This window comes from Bos taurus, chromosome 18 (genome assembly GCF_002263795.3).
Source record: "Bos taurus isolate L1 Dominette 01449 registration number 42190680 breed Hereford chromosome 18, ARS-UCD2.0, whole genome shotgun sequence".
Lineage (NCBI taxonomy): Eukaryota > Metazoa > Chordata > Mammalia > Artiodactyla > Bovidae > Bos > Bos taurus.
In genome coordinates, this window is record NC_037345.1 from 37,379,615 (window position 1) to 37,395,832 (window position 16,218).

Sequence of the window (16,218 nt, forward strand, 5' to 3'; positions counted from 1 at the left end):
TTGTAGTAGAGTGTATTTTATCTGTGGTGCATAAACAGTTAGCCCTTTGTCTGTGTAACTTTTACTTGAAGACAGTTCTCTGCAGATGCTTAGCTTTTTTTTTTTTTTTTGGTATTGACATAATTCATTCTCAGCTGATAAGTTTTAGCCCTTTTCCCTAGTCAAATGGCATCTAAAATTTAACTAAACATACCCTCTGTGCGTACTCGTTGAGTTGATTTGGGTGATCGGGGCTGTTTGCTTATTCATGAGTCATATTTAAAATGCTGTCTTTTCTAAAATACCCTGTAGGTTGCTACACTATGAATTTGCAGCTCTGCTACCAACTGTGTTTCCAGAGTTGTACAATTTATGTGTGCCTTGGCCATGATAAGGTTTTTAAGAAAGTGTTGTAAACATTACTAGCTACTGGGGAGGTTAATGTGACGTAGTCTTGAAGAATACTAACCTGGATGAATCTGTCCAGGCTTTAGAGAACAATGGGCATTTCATTCTAATTTAAATCTAATAGAACAGTGTTCACCATTTTCAAAGAGTAGAACTTCCAAGGAGGGAAAATGGAATAAAGAAGGTTATGAAATCATGAAAAAGAATAAAAGTGATCTTTAAAAAGTAGATCAATAGCTGGCTTACAGCCCTTAGATTATAAACTGATAATGCAGAGTACTGAAATAAAAATATGGAGCCTGGGTGCGTGATGGAACAAGAGGGGAAAGCCATCTCTTTAAAAAAACAAAACAAAACTGTACAGAAACCCTTCAGAGTGCATTGAGTAACGTCTGCGGTGGGGCATCCTCTGCATCCTCTGAATAGGCTTTGCAGAATAGGCTTTGGTTAACATGTGTAGGTTTATTAGCGTGTCCCTGTTCTGCCAGGTAGATTTTTCATTTGTGTGGTGGAATGAAGAATCACACACACTTTCAGAGTGGGTAGAGGAAAGCTTCTGCAGGTACCACTCGTCAACCTTTGCATGTGTAAAAATCTTACCACCTTCAATGGATGATATGGACATTACAGATTCCACTATCAGAAGTCTACTGTCTGTACCATTTATGATTTTTGGTTACAAATCTTGAAACTTATTCTGAGCAGTTAAGCAAACGAGGATTTATTGGGAAGAAGGGGAACAATGAATAACCCCCAGACACCAGGGGAGCAAGTTGGAGGAGGGGCAGGATCTGGGAGCTTGGAGGGCTGGAGGCATGGAAAAGGAAGTGCAGTACCCCATTCTAGTGAGAATGGGCTGGCGGGCTGGCTGTTGTTGCTGCTCTGCTGGAGGCTGCACATCATCTCTCTGTTCTTGCACCACTGGCTCGAGAGGCAGAGTCCTGTGAGAGAACATGTGTTTGTTCAAGCTTGGACCACAGGTTCACCCCTGGGAAGGGTCAGTCCACTGTAGGTTCTCACAAGAGAAGCAAGCACCTGTGCTTATCTTCTCAGCAGACCTTTACTGCTGGAGGAGAGATAATTATCTGTGGAAATCAGATTGCATGGAAATGCACCCAAGGGGTGGGATGGATACTGGGTGCCCAGAAGATAATACGTGTCTGCTACACATTCTAATTAAATGGTAGTAAATAGATAGCACAGTTGGAAGCTGTTAAGTAGCATATGAATATTAGATAACACCAGTCTTTAGGCACACAAAATTTTAGATGAATAGACTAAGCTGGAAGTACAAAACTAAAATGTGGGGAAGAAACTCTTCACTGGCCTTGTATGCAGTTGTGAATGGCTTCATGTGGAGTCACATCTACCGTTAGCCTCATGGTTTCCGCAATGCTAGGGAGTGTTTGCTTTGCTTGCGGTTTGCGATCTTACTACCCAGCTGCTTGCTATTCAACTGCATGGATGAGTGAAGCAGAATTGTGCTTAGGATCTGGCTATGCCCCACTTACTCAGGCCAGGGGCCTTGGTTCCCCCATCTATAAAACAGAGCTCACAATAACATCATAGCATTGGTTTGAGCGTTGCTTGAGATAACTCAGGTGGAGCATCTAACGCCAGAACTGGCTCATAGAGCACTCTCAGTAAACGTATACTAGATGCTGTCAGTGCTCACCATGAGGCCCCTGGGCCTACCTCTGTGCTCACCTCTAGTTGAGGTGGACTATTCCATGCTGCCAAACAATTTCTCCCCTCTCAGGTCTCTGTCCCCTCGTCTATGGGCTATTTCTGAGCTGTGAACACTAGCCCAGCCCAAGCACTGGGCAGCATGAAGTACCAGAAATTAATGCCTCAAGGGGCAATACAAACCAAGAAAAGACACAAAAGGAGTTGGGGGGTAAGCACCCTGCATCTCCAGCCCTTGGTGGTACAATTCTGAGGCCTATTCTCCATGGATACATCAGACACTCCCCAGCAGGATTGAGCACTAGGTGCCCTTAGTATTCATTGGCTGGCTAATGCAGCATTACCATTTTTTTCTCCTTTGCCTGCTCCCTCACTTAACCTTCCTGAGTTCACCTCCTAAATAAACTCCCTGCACCCAAGTCCTTGCACTGAAGCCTGCTTTTGAGGGAACTCTAGTTCAAATAGCTGTCATAGGCAACTGAGATATTGTCAAAGGTAGGATCAGCCCTGAGGTTAAATCTGTTTATGACAAATACTTTCCTTTCCTTTTTTTCCTCCTCATCCCCACTTCCTTTTTATTATCATTATTTTGATGCCTGGAGTATATAAGGAGAGAGAAAAAAGACAAAAGTCATGTGAGGCTAGAACTCTGAAAAGTGGTGGACTTTTGCAAGTTTCGAGAGAGGAGGGAGTGACAAGTACTTGTTATCACTTGAAGAAAATTGAGTGTTCAGACTAAGAAAAGGATGCTTAAACTGGCTCTTAGTAGCATCTTCTTAGGCACAACTGGATGCTTCTCTGATCATAGTGTAAATTCTTCCCAAATCAGGACTCAGGACACTCTGCCAGAGGTGAGGAATGGGGAGGTGAGTGGGAGGAAGGAAATCGACAGTGTAATGTGGGCAATTAATTAACAAAGCTGAAAAACTGTCTAGACCATCATACAGTTGGGAGGTGGGATAGTCTCAGTCCCAGGAAACTGGATATGAAGAGCTCCTTGAATGAGCACGTAGCAGGTAGGCCAGCTGCACCGAGGTAATCCTTCCCGAGCTCTCACTCGGTGTCTTTCAGTTTCTCAGATGTTGTTACTGCCTCAGGAGGCTTCCTCTCGCAGTTTCCGCAACCTGGACTATTCTCACACACTGCCTGCAGATCTTTCATTGATGTCAACTCCTTATTTTCAGATCCCAGTTGGATCAATGAGCATTTGTTTCGCGACAAGTGTTAGTTGCTCAGTTGTGTCTGACTCTGCGACCCCGTGGACTGTAGCCCACCAGGCTCCTCTGTCCATGGGATTTCCCAGTCAAGAACATGTTGAGGTTTGACAGAAAACAACAAAATTCGGTAAAGCAATTATCCTTCAGTTAAAAAATAAATAATTAAAAAAAAAAAAAGAAAAGGAAACTACTACTGGAGTGGATAGCCATTCCCTCCTCCAGGAGATCTTCCCGACCCAGAGATCAAACCTGGGTGTCCTGCATTGGATATCCTGGGTGTCCTGCGTTGAATCTGGTGCCAGATTCTTTACCATCTGAGCCACCAGGGAAGCCCTTGTTGCATAACAATCCGCTCCTAAACAACAGTCATATAGTTGCTCATGATTCTGTGGGTCAGCAGTTTTAGCTGGGGTCACCTGGCATGACTCACCCCTAGTGTTGACTGAGGTGGCTCATTTGTCTGGGCTCTCAGCTGTGACAGCTGGGTTGCCTGGGCCTGTCTCATGGAGATGTTCCAACAGCATGAGGGGAGAAGCTGCAGGGTCCCTTGAGGGCTAGGCTCAGAACTCACATAGGGAACACTTCTTCCAGATTCTGTTGGTCAGTTCCAGTCTAGATGCAAAGAGTGAGGAAACAGTTACTGCTTCTTCATGGGGGAAGCTGCAGTGAGTGTGTGGCTGTTTCCAGTCTGTAATACCAATCAAATACCATTTCTAATTTAGGGATGCCTAAGAACTCCCCTGCCAGGCTATCTATCCCAGGTCCCCCTATTTCATTTTCTAATGGCACTCTGTCCCATTTTTTAGTACTCGTCCAAATGTGCTAATCATGGTAGGTGGTGGTTTAGTTGCTAAGTCATGTCCAACTCTTGTGACCCCATAGGCTGTAGTCTGCCAGGCTCCTCTGCCTGTGGGATTTCCCAGGCAAGAATACTGGAGTGGGTTGCCATTTCCTTCTCCAGGGGATCTTCCTGACCCAGGGATCGAACCTGGGTCTCCTATGCTGCAGGCAGATTCTTTACTGATCTAGCTACTAGGGAAGTTGTAATCTTGGTAGAATGATACCTTTAATATCTCCCCCTACTCTAATCTTTGTGTTTTTTATTGTATCCTTGTCATTTAGCCCAGTGCTTGGCACAAAATAGTTAATAACTGTTCCTTGACTGAATGATGGTTTTGAGGAGCAAGTATAAAAGTGAGTGTGGTGGTAGAGAAGCTGTTCAGGAGGAAGTGACAGAAATTCAGCTTGAAAGTTGAAAGAAGACTCTGACTGTGTATGCTGGTATCAATTATGAGTAAAATTATGAAGACAGAATCAGCATTTCTGGCAGTGGATTGTGAAGCATGCCAGTGATCTATCAGAGTATATATAATGCATACCAAAACAAAGGGAATTCTTTTGGAAAGCTTAGATAAGGCAAGAGCACAAAGCAAGAGTAACTTAAAAAACTGCTTTTATAATTTGAAGCTGGAATTAGTACATACCGCATGATCATTTTTCTGTCGAGAGAATTGGGCTACATGCATATTAATCAGAGTTCAGAAACTAATAAGAAATTAAGAATCTAAAAAGGCTGGCTGGAATATGCTTCATTTACACACTCATTCACTCTTTCACAAAACATCTTTTGAGCTTCTCCTAAAAGCAGTATACTTGGCTAGCTGTTTTGCAAGAGGTAAGGGACATAAGAAAGGTCTATGATTTATAAGGTAAGTGGAGATCTAAGGTATATGTGCAAATGCCTGTCTTATGATATGGAAAGTGATCTAGGTTGGAATGAAGGCCTGTAAAACTTACCTTGTGAATTCAGAGAAAACTTGGGGCTCACTTCCGGTCACTGAATGTCTTTTTTTTCCACCTATTTTTTTCTGAGATTGAAAACTAACTCTCTTTACATGTAATCTTCTTCTTGTGAGGAGTAATCTCCTTTTAGACATAGGATGACTTTGGTTTCCATAAGTCATCTCACAGTCTTAGGCAAAGAAAGTACATCTTTTTTTGGTGTCCTACCATTTACACTCTTCAGCCCCAACTCCTTCTGAGATACCTTCCACCTAGGTCTACCCTCTGGGATCATTGTTCATGATCCCCACTTTTTGCCCACTGCCTACATACTGAAGCTTAACTTTCAAAATCCTGTGTTTCTCTAGGGAGTGCCTCTACTAATTAATCTGTTCTGGTTCTGCCAACCAGAGATCTTTTGGAGATAAGAACTTCCTATGAAGTCATGTGACTTTAGGTATTATGTAAATACCTAATACCTTTAGGTATTTTGAGGTTTTGGTGTGGGTAGTTTTCTTTTTACCTATCTGTTTCTCTCTCATCTTGCTAGTGAGGATGGGGTTCCAGAACCTCAGAGGGTGAAAGAAAAGCAATTAACCTGTACAAAATTTTACTATATGTTAAGCACAAATCCAAGAACTTCCACATGTGTATCCGATGAGGTTTTTAGTTTTGTACCATAGAACCCACTCTAGGTAGTTAAAGTCACAGGAGATTTTAAGTGATATAGATACCTCATAAATTAAGTGAGAAGGGCTAAGATAAGACCCCAAGCTGAATTTCCAGGGAAGACTCTTAGAGACACATCACAGGACAGACCAACGGCAGGAGCTACAGCCCCTCAGGCAGCCGGGGCTTGGGGTTTTGGGTTCAGAATTAGGAGGTGGGCAGTGATCTGCACACACAAAATGTATGGCAGCCCCAGGCCTCTTCCTCCACATAACTTGTGTGGGTGCTTCTCATTTGAAGGATCTAAAAGTCAGAGGAGGCAGGAAATATAGCTTTTAGACTTTTCTTTGGGAAAGTGAGATAGTAGTACACTGTAAGGAACTGTCAAAATGTGGAAAGGAGTGCCCAGAGATTTGGGGAAATGACAACTGCAGTTGTTCCCTCAACAAATACAAATCACACATTTTGAATATTTTGCTTCCATATGAATGATTTAACCTGAACTCTGTCAAGCAGGGATTAATGCCTCTTCTTTTAAGATTAGGGAAAAAGGCACAAAGAACCAAATAATTTATACATAGTTTGGAATAGAATTGGGATGAAAACCAAGAGTGTACTGACTTCAAAACCTTCTGATTTCCTTGGCATCATTTTTGGTTATATTGAAGAGTATTTTTCTTCCCTGGCCTCTGGAATTATCTCAGAAAACAGTGATCATATAGGCACTTTGTTGTTAAGCAAATGACTTTGATTATAAAAGTAGAAGTTCTTTAGAAGTATATGAGAAAATTTGTCAGCATCATTTCTATCAGAAAGTCTAGAAAAGGGAAACTAAAAAAGCACTGCTTCTCCTCTTTCCATAGAAAACTGCTGGGAATGTGCAAAGTGGAGACAGCGTGAGGTGGGGGTTGGGGAGCTGGTCCTGACACTTGCTTTTCAGGCTTTTATGGTGAAGCTGTGCTAATGTCTTTAATCGCTTCCAAAGAAATGACAAGCAGAGTTCTGCACCAAAAAGGCCCGAACTTTTATCGAGTGCTAGTATCTTTGGGCGACAGCATTGGAGAAATAGAAAACAGGCCTGAGGAAGGTGCAGAGTCTGCTTTGTTTCACATTTTTTTCCCCCTACCAAGATATAAGTGAGATCTTTCTATAAAGACCAAAATGGCTCCATGAGAATTGCCATATTAGACAAGAGGTCTTTTTACTTTTTATGCGATGCGTTTGTATTGAAAACACATGTTGGAGGCCAAAGTAATTTTCTTTACAGACAATGAATCTTACAACTGGTTTGAACAATTTTTAAAAACTTGAGTGTTTTACCACTCCTTGTGATTGGTAGAACTAGAAGAACCACCCCCCCCCCCAAAAAAAAAACACCTCACCCTAAACCACCCCTCCCAAAACCCACCACCAACAACAAAAAATTATGAAGGAGGGAAAGAAGACAAGAAGAGCAAAAATGGAACAGAACTGTTTGAAAAGTTGCAAGTTACCAGAAATTAAGGAGTGCAGGGAGCCTTTGCAAGGCAGTGATTCTGTTGCTTGAGAAATTTTGGTTATAGTCACTTGCAATGTACTTTGGGGAAAATAGCTTTTATCACTTTTCAAAATGTTAGTAATTTGATAATTCATCAATTTTTAAAAATCAAAACACAAAAGAAAGCTATCAGAAAGAAAAACCCACTTTAGGGTGGTCTTGCTTCAGGATAGTCTAATACCAGGTTCTCTTGGCTGTTGTGTTTTTGTCCAGCGGTGATCAAGGCAGCGTCTGTTAAACTAAAGTGAAAAGTTATTGTGACCTTCACTGTCAGACTCAATTTGAACCAGGCCACAGGACTTTGCATTTTATTTTTTTAAATTAGCCATTCCTGTCTCTTGGTGTTTGTCTACAGGCTGCTCCTGCCGCATGAAAAGGACATGCGCCAGGATGCTTTTACTTTCTTTCACGTTCCCACATAAACAGCACGAGGCTACCTTCGAAAATGCTCGGAACTGGAGTGCAACTTGCTGACATGGTGTGCAGTTTCTCTGAGGCTTGAGTAATATGTGAAGCACATTTGTTGTTAAGTCTGAGTGCTCCTGGGCAACTTCTCTGTGTGTTTCTCACCCTCTTTGCTAGAAGAGAGCATGATTCTCTTCTTTGGTGTTTGGCTTTAGTTGTAATGTTTTTGCTTTCTTGTTGCTACCTTTCTCTTGACTTCTTGGGTATTATTTTGTCAATAGTCAGTGGAATTGTAATGTCCAATGACAAGAACAAGACCAGACCTGGAGACTCACTACTGTGAGCCTTCTGAAAGTGAAGGAAATGGGGTGCTGGAGAAGTGAAATGACTCATTCAAGGTCACACATCTAGTTCACGGTCTGCAGACTCTCCATCTGAATCTCTTTCCCCTGGGCCACATGGGAGATAGGCAGAGAGAAGATCTTGAGTCAGAAGAGGGCTGCTTCTTTTACTGAGCACATCAAAAGTTTGAAATGGTCAGGCTTTCGTTTACAGAATTAAATTAATTTTGACTCCTCAATTGTGGCAATGTAATAATAATAAGATTTAAATCCATCAATACTCTTTTACTATTTTGCTGGGTAGTATTTATCATTTTATAAAGTAGGAGCTTCAGGACATTCCAGAAATTTATTTTAGGCAACAGGGGACTTCAGTCCTCACCTGGGCCTGCAAATGATCCTCAGGGAACCTTTGAACATGATTCCTCATCTTGGGCTGAAATTTGGAAATACTTCCTCATGTTTAGCTCTATAAGTGTTCTTCTCTAAGGAAAAGATGGGGATTCATGCTCTCCTTGTCTTCCTGTGGGTATTGTTTTGTTTTGTGTTTCGATAGATGAATTACATTTACACAAATAGAGCAAAAGAGCTGAAAGGGAGAAGTAGATGATGGTCGATGGTTAGTTCAGTCGGGAAAAGCTGGGTCAAAATCAAGTTTCATCCTTCTTTTTTCCATCTTACCTGCATTGTAACTTACTGAAATTGTGAATTATTATGAAACTAAGAGTCCCATCATCCTTGATTCAGTCCATCTGAAAATGCTGTATTAAATCCAGACCAAGCTATGATCACCTCCCACTTGCTGAAGTTCCCCAGACATCTTTTGTGATACCCATGTATTTTTGTGTATCAGAATTTTATTTTATTTATTTATTATTTTTTTGTATCAGAATTTTAATGTGGAATTATTCCTCTCAAATCCCAATGCTAGATTAACCTATATGTCATCTGTTTACAAGACACTATGGTTCTGGTCATCCCTTACAGTAAATGAGACAATGCATGGCAGGTTTTCATGAGGGTGTAATAATGCATAGCACAGTCCTAAGATATAGTGTGATGCAGTGCAATTCACAAGAACCTGGTCATTTCCTTTCAAAATGGCAATCATGGTTTCATTGCTATAGAACCCAGCATTGGTCTTTTTTGCCAACGGAAATGGCCTGTTGATATCAGAGCATCAAAGGCTCTATCAAGATAAGCAGCTGTTCTCCCCAGAATGGTTCTTCTTTCAATACTTAGGCCTTCTCAAGGCTATTTTAAAAGGTTTGAGCCTCTTTCTATTTTATTTCTCATTCTCAATCTTCTAAAATCACTGTTACTGAACTTTTCTTGTGCAGAGCATCCAAATCTTCATGTGTGTTGGGTGGCAAGCATTGCAGGGCAGGCTCCTTCTGCTGGGCTTAATCAGGGATATATTTTTGATTGTTGCAAAGTATCAAAAGTGTCAAAGTATCAAAAGTATCATCATTCACAACTTTCAGTAAGTTACAACGCAGGTAAGATGGAAAAAAGGAGGATGAAACTTGATTTTGACCCAGCTTTTCCTGACAGAACTAACCACCATCTACTCCAGGGTTAGGCAACCCTGTTCCTGACCACTCATGGAAGGAGAATCTTCATGGACTCCATCTATTAAGAAAGTGCAGAAGAAAAACCTTTGTGCATTATATTAAAACTTACACAGCACCAGGCAGTTCTGTTTAGGGTTCCTGTACTCACATCTTTTATTTTGAGATGTGTTTCTCAAGTTTCATGGGGTTTCATTGTAGAACATATCAGGAAAACTATTCTGCCCTCCCACTTCCCTTTCAAAAAAATGTGTTGATGGTTAGAATAAGAAAGTCTAAGAACAAAGAGAAAACTTGAAAAAAGAGTGGAACCTGTGGGGTTATTTTATAGTAAAGATAGGAGTCATGTCCATTCTACCAGAGGACTCAGTGTCTACATGAGCAGTCACTTTTTTGACTGGTAAATATATTTAGGGAGAAGTGCATTTAGATGCCATCTTTACTCATTTATTCTTCAAACTGTAATACAGCACATTTTGGGTTTTAGTATATTGCATTTTAAAACTAATGATGCATTCATTCTAGAGCAAATCTTATTTCTAAGCCCTAATTTAATAGAATTAAACTCTAAGCTGAATTGGTTTTATGAGATAAAACTCTGAAGTTGATAACTGCATTTAGGAATAGTTCAGGTATTGAGTTTCTAATTTGCTTCCTGAGCATGGAAATCCCTCAGATAATCAATATTGACTGCCTTTAATTGGTAGGAAAGGCCCTTGCTGAGTTTTTTATCTTTTGCTGATGGAATTGCCTCCGCACCTTTGTTGTCGTGCTCCTCTGATTGGCCACAGCTGAAGAGCTCTGGGTTTGAGTTCTTTCGAAGTTGGAGTTGGATGTTTGTTCCTGACTGGTTTACCACAACTGTATTCAGCTCTATTGAAGCAACAGTGGTCCTGGAGTCCTTTATTCTGTATGCCTTACGGAGTTTCTGGGTTTATTTCAGTTTTCCTTTAAGACTGTATATTGAGTCTTTATGACAGACCATTACTGTTTTGGTTGGGGTGGGGGGGCGGGGATGGAAGCAAGCTGATCAAGGTAAGATCAGGAGCTTCCTAAAGGGTAGGGACATTTCTGAATATGCTCTGACACCTCTAAATAGTTTTAATACCTTCTGAAAATGAAAATCTTGCTAACTGTTAAATGTTGTATTCCAGACGTTACAGGCATTGGAAATTGATTTCTCCAAATCCCTTAAAAATCAGATGTTGGCTTGTTTTGGTATAGGAAATATATTAAAAATGTAAAACACAGGCAAATGTGTATTTTTCTTTTGGAGCAGAGGGTACCTCTTCATCCCATCCTTGATCCAAATCCTCTAAGAAAACCACCCCCCACCCCCCCTTTTTTTTGTCCCTGTCAATCTAGAGGGATTTTGTTTAAAGGAATTGAATGTGAGTACTATAGACCTGTTACTGTCTTCTGAGAAGGCCATGGCACCCCACTCCAGTACTTTTGCCTAGAAAATCCTATGGACGGAGGAGCCTGGTAGGCTACAGTCCATGGGGTCGCTAGAGTCAGACACGACTGAGCAACTTCACTTTCACTTTTCACTTTCATGCATTGGAAAAGGAAATGGCAACCCACTCCAGTGTTTTTGCCTAGAGAATCCCAGGGACGGGGGAGCCTGGTGGGCTGCTTACTATGGGGTTGCACAGAGTCGGACACGACTGAAACGACTTAGCAGCAGCAGCTACTGTCTTACCTCATTTTTCAAAATGAGACAATTCAAAATCTTTACTGTTTCTTTTTTCTTATTATCAAGGAATAGACGTTTAGTATAAACACTTTTTAAAAAACTATGGTATAGCACATAAAATAAAAAGGTAATCTCACTACTTACCTATAATGGCTGCTAATGTTAAAGAGTATACAGGTGAAGGAATCAGGATCAAAATGCACATATTTCTTTGTGAACTTTTAAAATTTAATGTTACATTGGATACATTTCTAGATGTTGTTAAATATACTTTTTTTTTCATCTTTATTTATTTATTTTTTTAAATTTTATTTTATTTTTAAACTTTACATAATTGTATTAGTTTTGCCAAATATCGAAATGAATCCACCACAGGTATACATGTGTTCCACTTGATTTTTTTTTAATTAATTTATTTTTATGTTTTAATGGTTGCACAGTATGGATGCCTCATAATCTGTTTAACTGATTCCTTGTTATCAGGTATGTATTTTCTTCTAAATTTCCAAGTATTATATATATAGGGAAAATCTCAGTTCAAATACTCACACTTTGCAATATGTTTATTATGTGGCCTCAGACTTGTTTTTCTTCTTTTCCATTTCAAAAACTCTCCAACATGATGAGAAATGTTTTATATATTTAGGTTATTTGTGAAGTTTACTTTAGCTCTTTAAGTTCTACACTCTAGTAAATATTTTTTGAACTTATTAAGTTTTCCATAAATGACTAAATCTGTGTATTTTATTCCTGTCTATAAATTTGCATTAATTTTAAGGTATATGTGGGAAAGGTGAACTACTACTTAACTCACGAGAGCTTTGGCATCTGTTTGGAGTTTATAGCAGTGTATTTCCTTTTCTTCTGGAAAACTGTGTTATCAGTGACCTTGCCAGCTGTTCCTGTGGCTGCCCACCTGCTGTGCCCTGGCTGTTGTGGCCCATGCAAGTTGGCCAGCTCTCTGATAGTTCAGAAAGGCCACTGAACGTGACTCCTGCCTGAAAGGCTGAGAAAGTAAATCATGGATCTGGCACATTTCAATGTAAGTAAATTACATTTTGTCAGCTTCATTGCCCTGAATTTCACGCGCAAATGTGGGACTTTGAATGACTGGCATTGACAATAAAAAAAAAAAAAAAACGGAAAAAACAAGGCTAATGCCTTATTAATGCAAACAATCTCTGATTCAAATGGCTGGAGGCAAGGAGTTGTTGCTATTTCAATAGGGACAATTGCTAGTTTTCCTTCTGTTCATATTAATTTCTCAGAAAATTTAAGCTGTGTTTTGTTTTCCAGTCTGCTTCTCGCTGGATTGGAAACACCAATGCCTTCTTTGGAAAAATACTGGCTTTTGGAGGCTTGTAGAAACTAGGGGATTTGGGGTCCTTATTCATCAGGGCTCTTGTGCTGTGATTTAGGTAAGAACCTACATGTTCTCTTGAGTCTGCCTCTGGGCATCCTCCTTTTACTGCAGATCCTTGTGGTTTCACCTCTGTGGTCAACCTCTTAGAAAAACTCTTTCTGAAAAATCCAGATACCAGAGCAGCATGGTAGGTGTTTTAATGTTCTGGACAAACAATCTGGGGTCTTAGGTTGCCTTCTAGAAATAAAATAATTTATTCTCTCTCTCTCTCTTTTTTTTTTGGAAGAGTGGGATACATTTCTTTGTCTCATCAGCTCCATCAAACTTGGTATTTGCCTTTTCTATTTGATCAGAAAAAATGCCCAGCTTCATGGAAGTAAAAGTCAGCTCCTACCTCGATCCTATGTATGTATTCGTTCTTATTACTCATCTCAAATAGGAACAAATGTATATGTCAGAGTGCTCTTTAACTGTTCACACCAGAGGAATCTGCGATACTAAAAATTCTAGTGAGTTTATAGGTGGGTTTGACCTAATACAATCTTGTTTCGGGAGTCTGTTTTATCTGTTTTATCTGGAAAATATCTGTTTTATCTCTTCACATATTTACTTTGCCTCTACTCAAAAACATATGCACAAAACATATAACAACAAGCAAAAGAACTTGCATTGTATGTGTGTATTTATATGTACTTGCTTTTTGTTCAGCTGAAAGGTCCTACGGTGTGTAATGTTCCAAATCAAAAATGGGCTTTTTTATTGTGGTCTTGACTGAGGTACAGAATGGAGACAAATGACCCAGTCTAACACATGTGACAATAGGAGAGCCTCAGAGACTTGGGGAAACTTTTTCAGGCTTATCAGCAAACTTTGAAATGTGCAAAGATCTAGTTACAGTCAACACATTCACAGGATGGTGAAACTTTGACCTTGACTTTTGAGCTTCTTGCCATTTTTTAAGGCCTGGGTGAGCAGGTCTGACTTTTCTAGGAGAAATGTCTGACAGAGGATTCAGGGCTGAAACAGTGATTGTATGAGTGGTGATGATCTTCAATTTCATCACTAGGAACAAAGAGAATGTAACATCATTCGTAGTTCTATTAGACCCAATGCTACTATTTCAATAACAAATATTTTGTAATATCCTCTTTACTTAGCCTGACAATAAATACATAGACTACTATTCATGTTATTTAAAAAAGACTGTTAAAAACACCTCAATAAAAAACACAATTGAAAGGAAAGCAGTTCATAATAAAACAGACATTGTATATGAAAATATTCAGGATAACCATACTAGGAAAAATACTGAAGAAGTTGGTACCTATACTCATTGGTGGATGCACCATGGGTCAGTGACAAATGCAGACCAACAGAATGTGTTGCATTGGCAACTTGGTTTCATTGAGTTGCTTTGTTATGACTTTCTGATGTGGGGAACAGCTCTTGGTAGAGTTTGGAATGAAATAACATATAGTTGTCTCTTGGTTTATCTTGCAGTTGCATTCCTAGAAAATTCATTTATATTCACACTGAATGATGGTTTGTTTATATGTGAGAGAACTTAGGTTCTAGGCTCAGATAATGATTAACAAGTATTTACCTTGGTGAATGTCCAGTGGGGTGTTGGGAAGTCACGCAGGAGGTGAGTAGGATAATTTTTCATTGTGAGGGATGGTTTTGGATTGTGCTGGATGCTTAAGATCCTTGGATCTGCCTGGTACATGTCAGTAGTGTCTCTGTTGCCTCATAATCATTGTGACAATCAAAAGTGCCCCCACAAAGTTCCATATTGTGAGATTACTGTGGAAGATGGGATGAAGGAAGGAATTTTAGAGAGACAAATCTGTAGATGCTAATTCCTCAATGTGAAAAAAAAAAAGCCACGTGATATCAAATTCAAGCACAAAATATATCAGCTTAGTGTGCATATTAATACATTTTGATTACAATGGTAAAGAGTCATCATTCCAAGATTTCAGGAGGCATTCTTCAATTCTTAGCTTCTTTGTCCCCTCCAAAGGGGTTTTTTGAAGAAATTAAAAGTATATGCTACATTTGAAAGCTTAACATATGCCTAGCACTGTGTTAAGCTGTATGTATATATTATTTTATTTAAACTCCCACCTGTAATTTTTGAAGATTTTAAGCTGAAGTTAGAACAGAAGCAAAACTTACCCAGCTAGCAAATGTAAGATTTGAGCTCAAGTATGTCTAAGGAGGGCTTTTCCTGTGGTTCAGCAGTAAAGAGTCTACCTGCAATACAGGAGATGTGAATTTGGTCCCTGGGTCAAGAAGATTCCCTGGAGAAGGAAATGGCAACCCACTCCAGTATTCTCCTAGGAAATCCCATGGATAGAGGAGCCTGGAGAGTTCCAGTCCACGAGGTCACGGAAGAGTCCCGACATGATTTGGGGACTAAACAGCAACGACAATGTCTAAGGAAGTAATACAACAAGCACTTCTACACAGGTAACCGCAGAAGGGTACAGTTGATAGATTTCCCCTCCGCCTATAGACTGTCCTAAATATGCTTTAGGAGTGTCTAAAATGTAGCCCTACCTTTGTAGAACATTTGGGCTCTGGATTCTCTTACCTGCTGTGTCCTGTTGAAGGCTTTATTATGCACCATGTTCTAGTGGTTAATTTTCCTCTCTCTGAATTGAGTTCTATATTTTAATCTATGTTCGAGCTCTTTGTAGAAAAAAATTAGTTTGTAACCATGTTTTGACAGCAATAAGACAGACTGTAACTTGGAAGTGGAGATATTGTGGTCTTTTGTAATTGTGCTTAATCACAATATATTTCAACAAAAGAAAAGTTTAGGAGCAGGAGAAAAAATGAAGATGGGATAAGATAGAGGAGGTGGCATAGAGCTATGTGCGTTTTGCCCCAGCGGTCACCCTGGCTAGTGGGTCCCAGGTTCTGGTGGAGTAATTGGCACATCTCCATGGCAGAAGCTGGTGATGTTGTGTCACCCAGATTTCCTGGGATCCCTTTCCCTGCTTGAGTGCCCACCCCTCAGCTGCTGCTCACATCTGCAACCTTTCCTGGAAGATTGGCCTTGGCCAAGAATGGAATGCCAGGAAGTTCTGGGAGTCTTTCTCTCAATCCACAGCCCTAGGTATCCTGTAGTCAGTAACTGGCTTTGGATTGGGGGGTGACAAAAGCCTTGTTCCCATTCTTCAGGGCAGGACAGACTCTGCCAGTTAGGTTAAGTCTGAGAGACCCTTGTGGAATTGGACTGAAGTGAGACTTGATCCAAAACGGTATTCTTGCTCCCTCCTGCCGCTGCCCATCCTGCTCCCTTTACCCTCCTCCTGAGAGCTCTTGCTTGATAACTCATTGTGCCCATCTCAAGGTTGTTTCTGTGGAACCAGACCTGAGACAGACCCAGTTTTTAAAAGGAAGCCACGTTGATTGCCAACCAAAGTCCAGCAAGACTTGTTTAAAAAAAAAAAAAAAAAGACCATTTTATTCAACATTTCTCTGTCCATAGCACTCTAAGAGGTGCTTTATATAAACTATCTCTTTCGCTCACTGTGTCTTTTATAGTTGGAGAAA

The 16,218-nt window shown here is 40.2% G+C and overlaps 1 long non-coding RNA gene across 2 annotated transcripts; it reads right to left on the minus strand.

Moving 5' to 3' along the window:
* Positions 1 to 1,092: 1,092 nt before the first annotated feature.
* Positions 1,093 to 14,526, minus strand: LOC132342827 (uncharacterized). 2 transcript variants are annotated; one of them, XR_009491355.1, is made up of 3 exons: positions 14,258 to 14,525; positions 7,426 to 7,517; positions 1,093 to 1,328 (listed from the first exon to the last, which is right to left on the minus strand). It is a non-coding gene; the product is annotated as an uncharacterized lncRNA (long non-coding RNA). The 2 variants fall into 2 exon arrangements; XR_009491356.1 differs by lacking the exon at positions 7,426 to 7,517 and having other exon boundaries at positions 14,258 to 14,526.
* Between the last annotated feature and the right edge of the window lie 1,692 nt (positions 14,527 to 16,218).